The sequence below is a fragment of the Apteryx mantelli genome, chromosome 5 (genome assembly GCF_036417845.1).
Source record: "Apteryx mantelli isolate bAptMan1 chromosome 5, bAptMan1.hap1, whole genome shotgun sequence".
NCBI lineage: Eukaryota > Metazoa > Chordata > Aves > Apterygiformes > Apterygidae > Apteryx > Apteryx mantelli.
The window spans coordinates 88,151,804-88,171,417 of NC_089982.1; the positions used below are offsets into that span (position 1 = coordinate 88,151,804).

The 19,614-nt window shown below is 64.6% G+C and overlaps 1 long non-coding RNA gene across 1 annotated transcript; it reads left to right on the plus strand.

The window, feature by feature from the left end:
- The first annotated feature begins 15,485 nt into the window (after positions 1 to 15,485).
- LOC136992226 (uncharacterized) lies at positions 15,486 to 16,000 on the plus strand. Its single transcript, XR_010884309.1, has 3 exons — positions 15,486 to 15,516; positions 15,719 to 15,814; positions 15,979 to 16,000. It is a non-coding gene; the product is annotated as an uncharacterized lncRNA (long non-coding RNA).
- The last annotated feature ends 3,614 nt before the right edge of the window (positions 16,001 to 19,614 follow it).

A 19,614-nucleotide genomic window follows, 5' to 3' on the forward strand; every position in this document is an offset into this window, starting at 1 on the left:
TGGCAGGGGTTTTCCCGGCAGCCGTTTTAGTCTGCAGGGCATGCCGGCAGGTGCAGTCTTCCCGTACTGGCCTTCTGGGAGACCATGCTGTGCCTCTCGAGGTGGCGGGAGGCGCGGTTCTCCGTCAGCGGGGTTCCCAGCAGCCGTTCGCGTTGTGCTCTGGGGCAGGCCAGCAGCTGTACTTCCAGGTGCCTGTGCCTTCTCCGCCCTGCAGCAGTGGCCCGCTGCGTGTGTGTGGTCCTTACCGGACACGTGTCGCTCGGGTGTCGAAAAAGCAGTACTGCACCGTGGCGCATGCACACGGCGGCCGGCCGTGCTCCCTGCTGCCCTCGGGTGTCCAAAAAGCGGTATTGCACCCGAAAGGGGGACGCGCATGCGCACTGCGTTCCACAGAGCTCACTGCTGCTCTCGGGTGTCCAAAAAGCGGTATTGCAGCCACAACGGGGACGCGCACGCGCACTGAGTTCCGGCGCGCACACGCTCAGTGCCGGTCGCCGTGTTCGCCGCTGCTCTCCGCCGTTTCGGTAACGGGTAAGCGAATAGAGCGTGCTCGTCGCCCCTTCGCGGTGCTCACGGAGCGGTGGCGCAGAGCGCTCCTCCTTATCGGTGCTTCCTGGCGCCGCGGGGACGGGCAGTGCCGTCTCGGAGCTGCTCCGCGGTGCTCTTTCACCGGGGCAGCACTGGAGCCTGCTCGCTGGTCCCCGCCGCTCTCGCGGCCACGGGCACGGGCAGCCTCGGGGCGCTCGCTGGGAGCCCCGGGCTGCCGCGGCGGGCTGCGGTTCGCACGCGTGAGCCGCCCGGCTGCAGCGCCGCGCCGCGAGCACGCGAGTGCGCCATTGCGGGTCTCGCCTCCCTTCGTGCTCCCCCCGCCCCTCGGGCTCGGTCCAAGCCGGCGCGTGCGCAGCGGCGGGGAGCAGGGAGGGCGTTTTGGCTGGGCGGCGGCGGCGGGTGAGGGCGGAGGCGGCGTGGAGGGAAGGACGTGGGGCCCCCGGTGAGGCGAACGCGCAGGTTCGGGGGGCGCCGGGCGCCGGGCTGCGTCCTGCCCGCTGCGGCCGTCGCTGCGTGGACGCGGCGGTGCGGGGCGAGTGGGGGGGGGGGCGGGCTGGGGCCGGGCGCCGGGAGCGCCGGGAGCGCGGGGCAGGGTGTGCTGGAGCGCGGGTGCGACGTTGCGTTTTGCGTGTGCGGCGTTTAGGGCGCCGGTTCGTTGGCGGCGCGGGCCGGGCAGGAGCGGGGGGGCAGGCGGGCCCCGGAGCAGGGTTGCGGCGCGGCGTCGGCGGGAGGACGGCTCGTGTGGCGGCAGGCTCGGCCGAGAGCACCGGTAAGTGCCGAGAAGGTTGAAAAGCTCTGGAGCGAGCAGGCTGCAGGTGAATTTGAGTCAGGGCCGATTAGTGCAGCCCCAAGTTATTTCCTTGAGAATTGTGACCAGGCAAGCGAGAAGATGGGCAGAAGAAAGACCCTCCCAGACACCCGGAGGCCCCCCCCACCGCCAGGCACAGAGTGTGGGCGCCAGCCAACGCGGGCGCCAACTGATCGAAAGCCCTGCTGAGCCGCGCCGAGCCCTGCTCCTTGCTGTACAGCTGCCCCAAAGCCATGGGGTTGCCCAGTGCAGCACGTGGCGATGGGTCCTCCGTCGCCTCTGACGTCTGCCCGGGCAGCCGTCTGCTGCACGGGCGTCTGGATGTCTCCAGCAGTGGCCCAGCAGCCTGATGCCTCCTCTTGTCTGGGACACGGGGTCCTTCACAAAAACACAAAGCGTCGCTCAAAATGCGCGCACATACAAAAACAAAGCTCATGGGAAAGAGAAAAAGAACGTGCATGAGTCGAAGTGTTTTGTTGAAAGTGAAATGCAATTTTTTCTCTTTGTTACAGAGATGGAACCCCAATGATAGCAAATGCTGACAAAGAGAAAAGATGGACAAGTGTTTTTTTTGTGATTAATATCTAAGGGACACAACGAAACAAGGCAGCAAAAATGCAGCTTAGTGGATCCTTGATAGCACCAGCAACTGCTACAGAAGGAGGTGTTCTGGCATGGGTAACTATTGATAATGACTGTTAGTTATTTCAGCCTCCTGGAAGCAGCACTGAGAACTAAGTAACCCGTTCCTACCCCGTGGATATTGTTAACTGTATCTGCCTTAGTTTTGCTTTGGTTGTTTCTATTTTGTTTTGTTATCGTGCATGCACGTATAGAAAGGGAAAGCTAGAATATTTAGTTTTTAGATTCATTGCCATGGCTGAAGCTGAAGAGACCAGAAAAACGTAAGCAAGCCGAAGTAATAAAATCAAATGGAACCAAGTGAGAGCTGTCTCCGTCGCCCCAAAAGGGAAAGCCCGTTCCTCCTGGCGAGGAAGGTTCACCGTTAATAGCGATCGGAATAACAGATGACCGACATCTAACGGAAGGTGCGTACGCGTTACAAAAAGGATGCTGCGTCCGTCCGTTTCTGTGCACGTGACTTTCTGTGTCTGTGAAGCATCGTGCTTTAAGAGCTCCAAGACAGCAAATTATTCTCTTAGGGGAACGAATGGTGGTCAGGTGGCCAGAGTTACTGAAGAGGAAGTGAGGGGGAGGGGGAAGTGTCTGAACTGTAAAATTAGAAGATTGCTTTCAGGAAGGCTCAATTAGTGCAACCCCAGGTTAATTGCCTGGCAATGGTATTTGGGGCAGCAGGAAGACAGCAGCTAGAAGAAAAGTGAAAGCCTTGCGGAATGAAGGCTCCTTCTCGTCAGTTCCAACTCCGAGCAATCTTAGGAGGATTTAATTTCCTCCGGCAGCGTTAACCTGGCTTTGCTGGTATCGGCGCACCGTGATGGAAATGACCGGAAAGGAGTCAGGAACGGAACCGGAACGAGGAAGGTGACGCTGCTTTCGCTAAACTGGAAGGAGCGGCCGTAAAATCTGCTGCCCTCAAATTCCCAGGACAAGGCAAGCCTCTTTCAGTAAAGCTTTCCGCATCTGCTGACTCCGTGGGAGCAGCACCGTTAGAAAAGAGCGGTAGGGAAAGTGGGTGCCAGTAGCAGCATCCTTCCACGCCCTTTGGGGCCACAGCAAAAACTCTCCGGCTGTGGGAAAGACTGTTTAGCAGCCATCTGGGCTGTGACCGCCTTTGAGACTTTTGCCTTTGAGAGCGCAGAGGCAATCCAGCCTGCTCAATTCCCTCTGAAGTAGCTAATGTCAGGGAAGTGAACAGACAGCAGAGTATCGTCTATCCAAGTGGCACAGCGGGCACTAATCTTAACGAGCGGGACAGGGTGGTGGTGGAGGGGGGTTACTGTGCAAGTGTTGCAAGAAGTGGCTCTTCTTGTGCGTGTCTGAAGTGACAGAGCACGGTAGTGCCAAAAATGCGGACACAGAAGGTTTCTGAAAGATTGATCTCTAGCGGCTACTTAGTCCAACTTCCCTTTCGCAGCAAACCTGACTGTTGTCATAGCTCCCAAAACAGGGGATTGGGGGAAGCGGTATTTGTGGCTTGCGTATTCTCGTTTACCTTGCTTGTGTATGTGTGTATTAGATCTGCTTTTGTGCTTAGAAACAACTTTGGGTTCTTATGATTTCCTGCAGAGTTTGAATGTTTTTTTTTGTTTTTTGCTTTATACTTTTGTAGGGCGATGGATTTTACTAAGCCTCCATCAACAAGCGCTGGCTGGCAAAGTTACGTCACGTCCTGGCAGAGACTCTTAGGCAAGACGGAGGAGTTCAGCTCCGCAGCCTGCCAGAAGAGCGTCGCCCGCGAGGGGTTGCTAGCCTGGAGTTATAGGTGCTGATGCACATGGCTCGTTCTGTCAGGCGCGAAGAGGTTTGCTTTGGTTGCTGAAATTTTAGCTTGGCTTTACACCCTGTAGTGGTGGTATTTTTGTATTTATAAATTATGTTAATGCTAGGCGTTCGGCACATCGGGGAACGACTATGCTGCCGTGAAGAACTGCGGGCTCCCGCCCTCAGCCCTTTGCAAGTTATCAGGTGTCAAGAGCGGCCAGGAGACTCCAAATGCCGGCGGAAAGGTTCTCTGCCCGGTCCTGACGAGGAGCCCTCGGCCGTAGGAGGGTCGGCCGCATCCTTACCGGACTTGCGAGTGATAAGCCGCAATTCACGGAGCAGCAGGGGAGGTGGGGGGGAATAGCGCCTGGTAGCCCGGCGGCTACGGCATTGCTGTTGCTAGCAGGGCCCCGAGGTCTGTGTGAAGCCTCAGCTGCCTGTTGGGAGCTTTATTTTGGTGTGTTTACCTGGAAAAAGCAGCGAGGGAGGCCTCAAATAAGAATTTTCGTGGCTAGGTGGGTAAGCTGTGAGCCCAGCTGTCTTTGCCTTGCTTTGCCGCTTGGTGTCGTAACAGCGACTTGGGACCCCGGAATAAAAACTGTTACAGGGCTGAAGGGAGGACCTGCATTTGCCCAGGTTGGGAAACCATCGTTAAAGCTTGGGGGGGGGCCAAGCTCCAAAAGGAGACTCTGCCGGTGACCTTGGTGGTCTGATTCATTTGCAGGCTGACGTTCTGAGGGCCGGCAAGCGGAAGAGGAGCAGCTCAGCCCGTTTGGTTGATTTCGGTGATCCTGTTTTAAGGAAGCATGTGAGTACAGAAGGGGTCTGGGAGGGTTTTTGCACAAGGCGGGAAAGAGCGAGGAAGACTGGAGAGCGTGGAGAAACTAGGTGCCGCGGGTACTGAAGCTGTGACCAGCTCCCTGTCCCTCTCATCCAGCCCCCGTTCCTCTGTCCGCTTCTCCCCCCTTCTCTTTTGCTGCCTGTCCCTCTGTCTGCCTCCCCTTTCCTTCTTTCCTCTCTTTCTTCTTCTGTCCACCTCCGTGTCCCTCTTTTTCCCCTCTTCTGCTCCCCGGTCCTCTGTGCAGCCCTCCATCCCTCTGTGTGGCCCTCGATGCCTCTCCGTCTGTTCCTTTGTGCAGCGCCCTGACCCTGGGGCCGGGTGTCTCTCCTTCTCTTTCTTTCTCCATCCATCTGCCAAGCGCTCTGTTCCCTCCTTTCTTCCGTTGTGCTCCCTGGCCCTGCGTCCGGCTGAAGGTCTGTCGTTCCTTTGTGTTTTGTCTGGTGTGGCAGGCACCAAGAGGCGGTTGGCGCTTGGCAGAGATGATCAGCAGTGCCCAGAGGGTCCCACCGATCTGCCTGGCTCGGGTCACGTGAGACCCCTCCGCAGCGACTCTGCGTGCGGAGGCGCGGGGCTGTGGATGTGCAGTGGGGGAGCACTAGTGGGCCAGGGATGCGGTGGGGGATGCGGTGGACAGCAAAGAGGCTCCTGGGGAGGGAAGGTGTCACGGAGGCAGAGAGCAGCAGAGGCTCCGAGTACTCGGGTGTTAGGACGGGTGCTCGTGGCAGGGCGCTCCGGAGCTGCTGCGGTCGTCTGTGCCGCTCGTCGGCGCGGCCCGCGGTTCCTGCGTCTTGGCCGCCTGCGTGCAGACGGGGCTGCCGCGCGGTGCAGCTCGAGTCGTGATCGCGACGCTGGCATCGAGCCCGCTTTTCTGTCAGGTCTGCCTTTATGCAAACCGGTGTCTTCCCTACGTCAGCCTTGCTCTGCTGCTCTTCCAGGAGCCTGCGCTCGCCTCTGCTTTCTGGCACGCTGTCGTGTCATAGGGCTTTCCAGCAGGGTCTGTCTGACTTGGGCCGCTTGTGTTGTCCACTAGGCAGCCTGAGCGAGTGAAGCAAAATCCTCCTCCTGGCACTGTCCCGGCCAGAGTCAGTTTCCCATCAGCTCAGTCTCTGCAGAGTTTGGAGTTTCTGGAGGCCTTAGTTTTTATCCTGCCTTGGCTGGACAGCGCTTTCTGAGGGTGTCTGTCAGTGGCAGTTTCCCTGAGGAGGATCATCTACCGAAGGTTGGAGGTGGCCAGGTGACTGAGCGAGCCTGATTGTACGTGAGGGTTGCTGTGACATCCCTGCGATGAAACGGAGCCAGAGAGGGTGAGTGAAGCAGCACAGAGGCTCAGTCATAATTGCGGAAACAATTCCAGGCTTTGGACTAGGGAGTAGTTCTAGGAGGGCTGTGCCTCTCAGTAACCGTTCTGGCCGCTTTGCAGGTGCTGAAGCATAGTCCGGCAGTCGAAGGAGCGTTGTCACAGCTGGGAGCTCTGCGGAGCTCTGCGGCCGTCCATGGAGGACGAGCTCTGACTTGCAGCGTGGACACAGCTACGTCCTGGGGCTGCACTGTATGTGAGCAGGGCTGGGAGGTGGAAGGTGGTTTTGCCCTCGGTGGTTACTGGTGTCATTGGCTGTGGCTGTTTGCCCGTGGAGCTGAGAGGACCAAAAATATTAATGGTCTGTAAGAGAGATGAATTAGTGCTTGCGGTGTTTCAGGTAGGTGCAGTGGAAGTGCAGCTTAGTGCAATCCAGTGGCGTAATTCTTGCACGTGCTCACGTTTGAATGGTGGCTAAAACCGAGCCTATAAACAGCAGCTGTAACATGATTCTGGTGCGTGTCTTGCTGTTCTGCTGCCCTTCTAAACGAAGGGGAAACTTCTTAAGCTGTGGGCAAACCCCTTGGTTTCTCTGTACTGTTCTCATGCTCATGGGTGCTTTGGTGTTTCTTGCTTAAAGCTGAGGCTTTGAAGTTTTCCACTTAAGGTTCATTGTTTAGTTTGTTGTTGAGGGTCTGTCGCTCAGGGGTTCTGCTTTGGCCCCTCCTTTGACCTTTTAGTTTCCCCCTGCAAACCTCTCTTGGCCCTCCGCTCCCCTTAGCACCCCTCTAGTGCACTCTGGACTACTCTTTCCGCCTTCTTTGTGTCCCAGAGCTGTCTTGTGGCCCTCAAGTCCCCTTAGGACCCATCTAGTCCGCTCAGGACTCCTCCTGAGGCCTTTGTTATGCCCCGGAGCCCTGCTTTGCTCCTCCAGCCCTCTCAGCGACCCTCTAGTCTGCTCGGGACCCCTCTTTTGGCCAAAATCGTGCCCCAGAGTCCTCTAGCGGCCCTCTAGACCCCCTAGGACTCCTCTAGTGCTCTCCGGACCCCTCTTTGAGTCAAAATCGTGCCCCAGAGCTCTCTTCTGGCCTTCCAGCCCCCTTTAGCACCCCTCCAGTCTCCTCAGAACCCTTCCAGCTGTCTTCCCTGTTCCCCAGAGTGATTTTTTGGCCATGGAGGCCCCTTAGGTCCCCTCTAGGGTGTTCTGGACTGCTCCTTTGGCCTTCCTTTTCCCCCAGAGCTGTCTTCTGGCCCTCCAGCCCCCTTTGGACCCCTCTCGTCCCCTCTAGTGCCCCAGACCCCCTCGCCTGGGGGTCCCTCTGCAGCCGTGCCTGGCCCCCGCCCAGCAGCCCTCTGTGAGGCGTCGGGCCCCCCCATGGGTCACAGTGGCCCCCACAGGTCACAGTGGCCCCCACGTGTCACAGTGGCCCCGCGGGTGCCCTCTCCCTCCCGGGGCCAGCGCTGGCCCAGTGGCTCGCGACTCCCACGGGAGGAGGTGCTGGTGGAGCAGTGCGTCCGTCCAGGGAGTCCTGCCGCGATGGGGGTGCTGCGAGCGCTCCGAGGTGGGTGCCGGCACCATGCTCGGCGCCCTGCCTGCTGGCACGTTGGTGGGGGTGACGGGGACCTGCCAGTGCCCGCGTTCCCGGCTCGGGGAGAGCCGAGGTCGCCCACTTGGGGCCAGCACCAAGCTGCCCCGGGCTGCTCTTCTCCAGGCTGCGCAGAGCTGGCTCCAGCGGCCTCTCCTGTCGCCCCGTGCTCCGGCTGGGGAGATGTTTGCCCCGACTCGGGGCCAAGCCCTGCGGCTGCCGGAGCGATGCAAACCCTCCGCTGCTTTCCTTCCAGGTTTCTTCACTTGTGTACGTCCCCAGTCCGGACCTGCACGTGGCGAGGACGGCGGCAGGGTGGCCGGGTCGGTTCCTGTGGCCATCGCTACCTTTGCCGCCGTGGTGACTTCTCTGTTGGACCGGCTGCAAGACGCCAAGGTGAGGCGGAGGCATCTTGCAGGGCTACGTGGGGGGTTCGAGGGCTCCTGGCAGCGCCCCGGCTTCCCCGGGTGCCGAAGGCTGATCTCGCCTGACAGCGCCCCTGCCCTGCTGCTGCGCCTCATCCCAAAATGCTGATCCTGCTGGTGGCGCTGGGCAGACGCTCCCACACACCCTCCTTTCCCGCAGGAGGTGTTGGCGTCCCCAGGGTTCGGGTTCGGGTTCGGGTCAGGAAATCCCAGCGCAGGCTTTCTCGCCTGCTCCCGACGGCTGCGCTGAGCGGTGCCGGTAGCTCATCCGCGGCGCTGGCGTAGCAGAGCTGCTGTGGGGCAGCACGTCCCATCGCTGCCGTGTGCGGTGTGTCCCCAGGGTGGCAGAGCGGAGACCTACCGCGAGCTGGAGAGCGTCTTGTGGGGCGACGAGAGCCGTCTGCAGAGCTCTGTCGTGGACAGAGTGATAGCGGTGGCGTGCGAGGACCTGCGAGCGGCCCAGGTGAGCTCGTTCTTGCTGAGGGTGACCCCGGATGCCAGCGTCCAGCCCGGCCGTCCTACGGAGAGGCTTCGGGATGCGTCCTGGCGGGGGGTTGGGGCGGTGACCCAGAGCTGTGCAGAGAGGTGGGGGCGGACTGTTTGTGAGCGAGGGACAGTCGGAGTCAAGTTCCCGGTTCCTTGTCCTGCCTGGAGGCCAAGCCGTGGCAGACGGCCGGTTGTGCTCCTGCCACACGCGAGCTGCTGTCTTCCAGGGTGCGACGGCCGCCGTGAGGACGGCGGCTAGTGACGTCCTGATGGCGCTGGCCCGCTCCCACTTGCACGACGTGGTGTCGGCGCTGCAGGGCCGCCTGAAGGCCACGGAGGAGATGTCGGAGGAGTTCGTCCTCATCACCCTGCGCAACCTCGCTGCTCGCTATGGTACGGCCCCCCAGCCCGCTGCTCCGGGTTACAGTGGGTGCCAGGCGGGAGACGGTGTTCCTGCCCCTGCCCAAAACGGGCTGGGCTGGGCTGGGCTGGGCTGGAGGGAACCCACCGGAGACCAAACGCGCCGGACTCTGCCCCGCACCGTCCTCCCCGTGCCCCAGGGCTTCCCCACGCCCCTCGGGGAAGGCGGCCGGCGCACGGGTGCCCTGGCAGGACCCTTCCCGTGCCGGGCCCTCCCCCAGCGCTGTGGCAGCTCTCCCGTCCCCCTGCCCCCAGCACGGCCCCGCAGCCCTGGCCCTGGCCTGGCAGCGCTGCCAGGGGATGGAGCCCGCGGGCCGCGGCGGCTCTGGCTGACCGGGGCCGCCCGTCCCTGCCCTCTCCGCAGCCCTGCAGTGCGTGCCCTTCGCGGAAACGACGCTGTCGGCCCTGCACGGCGTGCTGAGCATGGTGGGGAGCGGCCGGATGCTGAGTGCCGTCTGCGGCGGTGAGTGTCGGCGCCGCGGCAGGGCCCGCGGGGAGGGGAAGGGGAGGGGGCGGCCCTGGGTGCCTCGCCGGGGTCTCGGGGCGAGCACGGCGGGGCTGAGCCCGCAGCGAGCTCCGGCCTCGGCAGCTCCAAACTGCCCTGAACATGCGGGAGCGGCGGGTGCCGCCAGGGTGTCTGTGGGCAGGCCGGGCCGGCGCTCCTTGCAGCTGCCCCGAGCAGCTCCTGGGTCCCTTCCCAGCCTCTGCTCCCGCACTTGCCTCCCGGTTTTACCTGCCTTTGGCTGAGCTCTGTCCAGTTCTGTTTCCCCCCTGCTCCTCCCTTTCCCCCAGGGCAGCCTGGGTTTGTGTTTGTGGGCTTTAAGGGAGAGCGCAGGGAAGAACTGCCAAAGCCCCCAAGCTTGTGCTGCGGGGCAAACGTTTGGGAAGGGAGAGGCAGGGCTGCAGCAGGCAGCGGTGGAGGGGAGCGAGGCTGTGCGGAGGAGGAGATGCGCTGGGGCGGAAGAGGGGAGAAACAAGGCGGCGTTTCAATCCAGCCGTCTCAGACCGTGGCACAACGCGTCCCTGAAGGCAGATCTCCTCGCAACCTGCGCCCCGGCGAGCCTGGCCTGGGCTTAAAGCAGGCCTGGGGGCCGGTGCGAGGTCTCGTGCCGGTCAGGCTTTGAGGCGATCCTGTTTCTCTTCTTGTGCTGCAGCTGTGGAGCAGTGGTGCAGAGGAATAAACACGTACTTGCGCGAGGGGGAGAAGCGTGCCTTCCCTCGCCTGGGGGCCGCCCAGCTCTGCGCCCCCGTTTACCCGCTCTTCTGCTACGCGGGCAGGAACTGGCGGGGCTGTGAGCAGGAGGAGGTGAGTGTTGCTGCTCTCGCAGCTGTGGGCAGCAGCAGCTGCCCGTGGCGGCCCCGAGCCAGGAGCCCGGAGGCCAGGGGCTCCCTGCCAGGAAGGAGCCAAATCCTGGGATCTTTTGGCGGGGCAGGCCGGGGGTGCTGGGAGGAAATGCTCTCTGTGCTGGCGAGCGAGCCCTTCTCACCAGGGGCGACGGGGAGGGGAAAGCCCCATGCGGGAAGGGCGGGCTGGTGTCTGGGGGAGGCGAGCGCTGGAGAGACCCGCAGTCCTTGACACAGTGTGTCACCGTCCCTCGGCAGGTCAAGCAGGCCGTGCTCAGGGCGATGGGTGCCATGATGGGTGTCCTCCTGCACGCGGAGGAGCACCGCGAGCACGTCTGGGAGCAGCTCCTCTGGCTCCTGCACCAGTATCGCGACGTCTGGGACCCCTTGGGGGTGACCACGGTGAGGCGTTGTGCGGGGCACAGCATGGCCGGGGGCCGTCGGGGAGCTATGGGGTGCCGGGAGGAGCCGGGGCCCTTTGAGCAGGAAAGGGGGAACGGGGGCCTGGGGCTTCCCAGGCTCTTGCTGGAAGAAAGCAGCAAGGCGGGAGGCCCAGGAGGCAGCGGAGAGTCACTGGGGCGAGCGTCTCGGGAGGGGAGGCTGCGCCGCCTCCTGGGGCTGGGGGCGCGCGAGGAGCTCTGCCCTCGCGCCCAGGGCCACGTCCAGCCCCTGTGACAGGGAAAGGTGCGAGGGGGGTGATGTGCCGGGAAAGGCCATCCCGGTGGGGCCACGCAGAGGAGAGAGACCTCGCAGTGCTGCTCTGCGGGAAGGACGAGCCAGAAGCTCCGTGCGGGGCTGGGGTTTCCCTGGAAGTGGGTTCAGGCCGTGGCGCCTCCCAGCAATGCTGGTTTCTCCCTTTCTGGGCGGCTCGCGGTGACAGCCGCCCTCTCCCTCCCGCATTCCTTTGCAGACTCTCAGCTATTTCCTGGGGGCCGTGGCGGGCGTTCAGACCCACGTGCCCCGGGCCAAGCTTCTGGCCGTCAATGCTGCTGTGCACCAGCAGGTAAGGTGTGACGCTGCATCGCTGGCCTGGGGCTCCTGGGCCGCCTCGGCTGCTGCACAGCTCTGCGTGTGCCCGGGGCTCTGGGCTTTGGCTGTGGGTCCGTGCCCAGAGCTGCTCATGAGACGAGAGCTGGCAGCGCAGTTTCTTTGCTGTCCCTTTCCATGCCGATCCGGCTTTCTCTGAAACGCGCCTTGTTCCCACAGCTCTGCGACGAGATCGAGCTGCCCAGCCCAGAGCACAGAGCAGAGCTGTGCCGCTGCATCACGCTGCTGGGTAAGGAGAGGAGAGCCAGCGCCGCGCCACCGTGTCCCGGCAGCTCTTTCGCAAACCTGCCCGTGTGGGAAGGCACTGGTCGCTAATGCCAAGCGTGATTTCTTCCCCACAGCCCAAATATGCCCGGAGGAGACGATTGTCTTCCTATACTGCAAGCTGAGGAACGGGAGCAAGGCCGATCGCGTGGCAGCCGTGGAAATGCTGCAAGCTCTGGTGCGCTCTGACGGTCAGTAACATGGGCCGGAGTACTGGAGTCCCTACTCCATTGCTGGGATGCTGCTGCTTCCTCTGACATGCCAATCTGGCCCCGCTTTTCTGTCCCACTTGTGTACAAAAAGCCGTGGAGCCGTGACGACTCCCTCCGGAAATGGGGGCTCGGCCTCAGCGCAAGCCTCTCCTTGTCTCTTGCAGCCCCCGACACGAGGGAGAAGCTGCCCCTGTTCGCCAAGCTTGCGCAGTCTGTGTGCCGCGACACCACGGCGCAGGTGAGCTGGTTTGGGCAGGGCCGGTGCTGCCGTGGGGGCAGAGCAGCCCTTTCCCCGGGGCAGAGCCTGGCGAGGCCGTACCAGGAGGCAAAGGCAGGACCGGGGGCTAGAGCCCGGTGGCGGCCACGGAGCGAGGGCTGCTGCTGCACCCTCGTCGCCTCGGCCCGGCCGGAGGGGCTGCAGTGCCGCAAAGGCAGCTCCCCTCGGGGTTTGGGCCGGGGTCGTGACTGCGGCCTCCCCGGCAGGTGAGGAGGGAAGTGCTGCATTTCATCGGGGAGCTGCTGCACTCCAGTGCCCCGGGCTGCTCGGCGTGGGACGTGGTGGGGCACATCTTCAGCGAGTTCAGCCGGGCCTCGGGCAGACTGGTAAGGGCAGAGCGCGGCGCCGGGGCTGCCATGCCCCAGCGGTGCCGCACTGCCGTGGGCATCCCTGGCAGCGGGGAGCCCGGTGCAGCAGGACCACTGGCGCCGGTGCTGCGGTGGGAGCGGCCTCCCTGTCACCGTGCGCCGCAAGGTCTGGGAACAGGCGGTGACGAGTGTTTCCCACCTCTGTCTCGCAGGCGACAGGAAAACTTTGCGCAGTGGAAGCCCGGGAGGAAAGGGCTATTCGGGGCCTGTGCGTGCACGTCCTGGGCACGCTGGACATCTCTGCAGGAGCAGTGGCCAAAGTCAGTCATCCTCTGCTGCTGCTGCTGCTTGTCTGGGGACACTTTTCCTCGCCCTCCCCGTGGCCCGAACCTCTCCCCTGACAGGCTGCAGAGCTCGCGCAGCTCACGGAAACGCTTCCGTCCTTTCCGTCTGCGAGCTCCCTGAGCGGTGGGGTTGGCGGTGCCCGAGGCTTTCCCCTGTGCACTGGGACTCCCCATCTTAGCCACTAAAGCAGCCCAGAAGAGCTGGGGTTGAGCTGTGTGGGGCCGCACTTGCTCGTCCAGCGCGTCTGCGCTGCCTGGAGCACCGCTGGGCGCGCGTCTCGGCTGCGTCCCGCAGAGGAGCTGTAGGGGCTGGCGGGGCCGTACGCCTCCTGCGTCCCCTTGCAGCGGGGAGGTGAACTGCCCCTGGGGTGAGCTGTGCCGGCAGCTCTCGCCAAACGGGCAGCCAGAGGGAGGGGGAAAGCGGCGTGAAGCAAGGTGGGCGAGAGGGAGAGAAGGTGGAGGAGGAGGAAGTCGGGGTGAGACTGAGTTAGGGAAGGAGCGAGGCCGAGGGGCCGGTGCCGAGAAGCGGCAATGACAGGGGAACTGGGAGGGAGAGGCGGAAATGCCGGCGTGCCGAATGGCCTGGTTCTTGCCTGCAGCTCCTGTGGCCGAGGCTGCTGCGGTACGTGGTGCCAGCCGAGTACACGGGCATGCTGGTCCCGCTCTGCCGCTGTCTGCGTGCCCTGGCCGAGAGACAGGAGAGAGCAGAGCGCGAGGAAGAGGAGGCGGCGCCCGAGGCCCTGGAGTCTGAGGAGCAAGGTGGGGAGCAGAAAGACCTGGCGCGCTGGGCTGGGCTGGGTGGGCGCGGGGCAGCGCGTGTCCCTGTGTCCCCTGCCAGCCCCACACAGGAGGCCCGGGGCAGCGCAGGGCAGAGCGGTGCCCGTTGCTGGGTGCGAGGGCTCTGCCCTGCGCGCCCCTTCCCTGGCAGAGCTGCCTGGTGCTCCTGCATCCAGCTCTTGCCGGACCCAGGGGCTGGTTCCTGCCGTGCCGGAGCTGCCTTTGTCAGCAGCTGTTCAGCGCGGGATCCCGGCAGGGCTGGTGTGGAGGCAGCACAGCCGGGGTCCCCTTCAGCCCCGCGCGGGGGCGTGGGACATGGCGCGGGCAGGGCACGGTGGGGCTGGGCATCTCACGCAGCCTTTCTTTCTGCCCACAGCTGCTCTGCCGGCTCCCCAGGCCCTGCTGGCTCGCCTGCTGGTGAGTAGCGGGGCCCCGGGGAAGAGCTTTTGGGGCCAGAGCGAGGGGAGAGGGTGGGAGAGATGGTGCCGAGGCCGGTGCCGGGCGCCCCGGGAGGAGGCAGGAGCGTGTTGGAGGGTGCCTGAGCCTCCCTGCCCGTCGGGGGCTCCCGCTCCTCCTGGGGGATGGCAGTGCCCAGGCGAAGCCATCGGCTGCCTGCTGCCAGCCAGGGCAGTGCCGACTTCCCTGCCTGCCTGCCTGCGGGGCAGCCGTGGCTCCTGGGGCAGGTGTGAGCCCGTCTCTCTCCTGCCCTGGCCTAGGTGGTGGCGGCGGTGGCTCCGCACGCAGGCGGTGGCCGTGGAGCCGCGGCCCTGCAGCTGCTGCAGGCGCTGCCCGGCACGATCCACGGAGCCGTGGGGGCGAGCTGGGCCGCGGAGATCCCCCTGCTGCTGCAGCACCTGGCAGGTAAAGTGCCGGCGGGAGGGAGAGGCTGGGGGCGGAGGGGGCAGCAAAATGCTTCAGCTCTCCAGCCTGGTGGAGGGCAATGGTCCCGGGTTTGCTGGCGCTTGTCAGCCCCGTGGCCTGAGGCTTTGGGGCGTCAGACTGCAAAGGAGACCCCCGGGCTCTCCCGTGCTGCTCGCTGGGATAACAGCGAGGACTTTGCTTCCTCGGGCTTTGCAGGAACAACCGCCAGCTCCCTGGACGCGGCCGAGTGGGAGAGCCTTCTGCTGAAGGTACGACGTCCCTGAGGGGGTCCCAGCTGGATGGGGCAAACGAGGGGGCAGGAAAAGCGGTGGGAGGAACCTGGGGGCTCCCTGTTCGGGCACCGAGCGGCACGGGCACTTCCCGAGCCCCCGGCACCTGCCCTGGCCATGGGTGCTGCCCGCTCGGAGGAGCCGCTCTCGGCACGTGGGGCACGGCTGAGCACGAAGGCAGCCGAAGGCCGGGGCAGGGGCTTCTGGAGTGGCCCCATGCCGTGGCACCGCCTGCTTCTGGCGTGTGCGGAGCCCAGGGGACTCAAGTGGCGCGTTAGGGGAAGAGCGAGAGGCAGGTTGCAAGAGGGGCGGGTGGGGAGACGGACTGTCGTGAGGGGGAGCTCTGCCCCGACAGTCTCTAGGGCCACTTGGATGTACAAAAGGCCCTGGCCAAGGGCAGGGGAGCGTTTGCTTCATCTCCCGCTTTGCCCTAGTTTCTGCGAACGTCGCTGGAGGTCATCAAGAGTGAGGCCTGGACCGTGGGCCTGAGCTGGGAGCTGAGCCGGCAGCTGGGCAGCTCTCCCCGCCTGTCCTGGGAGAAGGTTTGTTCCCTGCGTGGTGTCGCTGCCGCTTGCACACCCCGAGGGCTGCAGCGGCGGAGGCGCGGGAGGCTCAGGCCAGGGCGAGGGCTGGCGGTGGCGCTCTGCCCCGTGGGCTGGTTTCCCTGCTGCCCACTCTTTCCCCAAGAAGGTGCTCGCGCTCCCCTCCGTGCTGGGCTGGTGGCAGGGCTGGGCTGGCCACCGGCCGCTGTTGGGGCTGGCGCCGCGGGCACCGGCACAGTGGGGTTGCCGTGGCCTGGCCCTCTCCCGCCAGGCCGGGCTGTCACCGCAGCTGGGGCTCGGCCTCTTCTCTTGCAGCGGTTCCTGTACAAGGCTCTCGGCACGGCCCTGGCAGCTTGCGGGTGCCTCCGCCACGTGCGAAAGCAGACGCTGGCACATCTGAAAGCAGCCAACTTCGTGGAGCTGTGGGAGGCACAGGTGAGGATTTCTCGTGTCGCCCTGCTTTCCCGAGTGTCCCCTGCGTGTCCCCGGGGCAGAGGGGCCCTGCATGCCCTGCTCCAGCCCTTGCTGGCGTTCTGTTCACGCCCGTTTCCCTGGGGAAAGGTCCTGCCTGGCCGGTGGAGCTGGCCAGGGCTGGGCGTTGGGGCTGGAGCGACTCCCTGTTTCTGCTGCGTTGCAGGGAATGGTTTCAGTTGTGTCCCGCTGTGCCGAGAGCCACTTCCAGCTGGCTTTGTCCTCGGTGAAGGAGTTCACGGGGACTTTGAAACACCAGAAGGTAAAGAGCCTGTGGTGGTGTTGTGGGGAGCTGCTGGGAGGTGCGTGGGGAGCTGCGCCACCGGTCGGGCGCAGGGCAGCTCTCGCCTCGGGAGCGTGTGGAGTCCCGGGCACAGCGGGGCCGCGGGCTGACGTCTCGGTGCTTCTCCGGCGACCTCCCGGCAGAGCGACACGGTGAGGACCCGCGCTACTCGCGCTGCGCTGATGGTGACGTACGGCCAGATGGCGCTGCGCGCCCCCAGGGAGCAGCTGCTCGCCCACGTTGAGAGAGACGTGGTGGGGAACGTCCTGCAGCTCTACCGCGAGGGCTGCCAGGTGGGTGCTTGGGGTGCGGGGCAGAGCCGGCCGGGTGCCGCCAGCTCCAGCCTCTCCTTGCCCTTCCCGTGCGCGCCTCTCCCGTCGCAGCCGTGCCAGCACTGCTCGCCCTGCTCCCTTGGGCAGGGGTCCGCAGGGTCTTTCCGGCCGGCAGCGGGGCAGCTGCTTCCCTCCCCTTGGGAGGCTCCTTCCCAGGAGGGGAGAGAGGTTTCCTTGCTGGGGCGCAGGTGCCGAGCTGGGGTCCGCGGGGTTCCCGGAAGGCATAGTGTCCTCCCCGTGCTGTGCTTGGAGGCAGATTCCCCCCAGCCCCGCTGCTCTTTCCGCCCTCGGACCTGCGAAGAGCTCAAAGTGTGTTTTTCTCCTCTGGGATCAGGATGCACAACTGAAGCTCTCCCTGGCGCAGAGCGTCACTGAGATCAGCCTTGCCATCCAGGCTGCGGTCACCGGCCCCGGGTTCGAGCTCTGCTGCAAGCGGGAGCTGCTGCAGACCCTGCTGGTGAGTGCCCAGAGCTGGGACCGTTGCCCAGGGCAGCTGTGGGCTCTGCATTTGCGCAGAGGTGCGATGGTCTCCTGGGGCATTGCACAAACTCCCACGGGCCCCGAGCCATGTCCCAAACCGTTGGGGGACGTGGGTGCTGGCGCTCGGGGCTGTGGCGGGGAAGCGTGGTGCATCCGGGCGCCAGGGAGCTGCCGCCTCGTCCCACGGGACCCTTGTGGGAGCCGTGGGGGTGGCGGTGCCGGTGCCTGCGGGGTCTGGCAGAAGAGCCTACGGCCAGGACGGGTGGGAGGGCTCTCCCGCGCCGCTGCCCACTTTGCACGTGTCTGCCTGTGACTTGCAGGAGGTGATTCAGGAGGAGCCCCAGGAGTCCCCGGTGCACCCCCGGGCCCTCGTGGCCATGAAGCAGTTGAGGTAGGGTCTGTCCCCGGGCTGTGGGAGTCGCTGCGTGGCCCAGCCCAGCTGGCTGGCGTGGCTGGGGCTGCGGGCGTTGGATTTGGGGCTGTTGATGGGGACAAAGGCAGTCGTCCTCTGACTCGCTCTGGAGAGTGCTGGTAAGCCCCTTCTCTTTCTTCCCTCCCTTTTTTCTCCTGGCAGCAAGCTGCAGCCCCATCTGAGCAGGGAGGAAAACTGCAGCCTCCTGGCTCAGTGCTGCCAGGGCGTCGTGTGCCTTCGTCGCCCGGAGCAGACGGACATGAGAGGGGAGACGGCGGCGGCTGCTCCACGCGCCCTGGTACCCGCTGGCCCTTCTGGGCCACCCCTCGGTGGGGGCCCAGCTCCCAGCGCCCTGCGCTCTGGCAGCTGCTGGCTGCGCTGGCATCTCCGTGGGGTGCCCGGCCTCAGCCCCCCTTTCTGGTGTCAGGGTGTGCAGGCGCCCTCTCTGCGAGCGCTGGGCCAGTTCATGGCAGCCCTTCTCCGCGCAGAGCTGGCCCCCATCTGCCTCAAGGACATGGTGCAGGTGAGTGTCCCCGGGGCGGTAGGGAAAGCGTCACCGCTGCCAGAGTGGGGCAGAGCCGTGGGGATCCCGCCTGCAGGGCTGGTCCAAGGAGGGGAGCTTCCCTGTAACTAGGTGCAACACCCAGACTGGTGGACAGTGAAATGGTCCTAGTTTCAGGCTCCCTTGCCCTGATTTCACATCCAAGCTCTTCCCATCGGCCACAGCTTCCTTGCAGGCAGCTCGCAGTGTCCTGCAGCCCCCTAGAGCAGCCAGAGCCTCTCCCCAGCCGCAGTTGTGAGCGAGGGGCGCTGCACAGGTCAATGCTGCCCGTGGCGAGAGCAGCCTGGGCTGAGGCCGGAGCAGGGAGGTTCCCGTGGGGAAGGGCTCCTCGCCCGGGGCCGGGGCACCCGGAGAGACTGGGGCTGTGGGGTGGCAAGGCCGGGAAGGGAGGGGGCTGGCGAGGGTCATTGGGCAGAAAAACGCCCATGGTGAGACAGGTCTGCCCGTGCCCAGGTTCTGCGGTGCTGGCTTGCCTCGACCCACGCGTGCGAGAGGGAGAGGGCCCTGCAGGTGTGCGTCCAGCTGCTGGGCGCTTACGAAGACGGACGCGAGCACAGGGTGAGCGGGGACGCCACACGCGGGGAGCTCTGCCTCGGCAGGCGCCGGACTTCGGGTCTCCCGGGGCCGTGGGGCAGCCCCTCGTTCACCCCTGGCTCAGCCACGGCTTGGGGGCAGCACGGCCGGGAGAGGGCGAGCAGCCGCGGGGCTGACGGTGACCTTTTTGCCTGCCTCTCGCTCCCGCAGCGAGACCGCGCCTGCGAGCAGTTCGGCTCCCTGGCGGGACTGCTGGGGCCTCTGACGTGCGACGTGTCAGCCGTGTCCCGACAGCGGGCAGCGACCTGCCTTGGCCACCTGCTCCAAATAGGAGGTGAGGAGAGCGGCGCAGGGCCGTCCGCCGCTGCTGTCTGAGGGCAGGACGTCGTCCCCGGTGCCAGAGACCGTCCCCCTCCGCGGCTGGCCCCTCGCCTGGCTCGCGAACCCACTGTGCCATGTTGGGGGGGCCCTGGCTTCGCGTGGCCTTCGCCGTCCTCCCTCAGATCCTCCATTATCCGCACGTGGGGCCAGAGGTTCGCTCCCTGCAAACGTGACTCCCCTTTCTCCCAGCTCCAGCTGAGACCACAGACGTGGTGCCCTGGACCAACGAGATCGGGCACCTGTGTGAGAGACTCGGCACCGTCACCTCCGAGTCTCTGCTGGCGACCTCCGCCAACATCGCGAAGGTAACTGGCCCCTGAAACGTGGGGTGGGGGCCTGGTGACGGGCTCCTGCCCCTCTCCCTGCTCCCTGCAGGGTCTCGCGCCGTTCCCCGAGCGAGCTGTCGCGTGGGGACATGTGGCGTGAGCATGGAGCAGCAGGCTGGAGATGTGGCTGTCCTTTTGCTCCACGGCAAAGGAGCAGATGCCATGATGTGTGTGTGTGTGTGTGTGAGCGCACTGCTCTCAGGACATGAGTTTTGCATCCGAGCAACCTGGGACGTGGTCTCTTGCGTTTCTGATTTCTCCCCAGCTTGTTTGCAAGTATTTCCCCCGAGGCCAGGCCACAGACTTCGTGAGCACCGTCGTGGAGAGCTTGCTGTGCGCCAGGCGTGTGTGCGCGCGGGCCGCTGGGCGGTGGACGCTCACCTTTCTGGGGGAGTGCGGAGAGCAAATATTCCAGGAGGAGGTAAGAGAGGCATTTTTTTGCATTCGCCTTTGGCTGTTCTCTGTTGTTGGCTGTTGGCCCCGAAGAAGGACGGGGAAAAGACGCACCGAGCCGTTCTTTCTCGCCTTCCTCCTTTCAGGTGCCTGAACTCGTGCGCATCCTTTACACCTGCCTGCAGAGCACCCGGCAGAGCACCCGCAGGCGCTTCGTGCTGCGGGCGATGTTCCTCCTGGTCCGCTCTCACCAACAGCCGGTGCTCAACAGCCTCCTCCAGAAGCAGCTGCCCACAGACAGGTCTGCGCACTGGCCCTTCCCCCTGCCGTCAGCCCCAGCCCCAGGGCGCGCCTGCGTG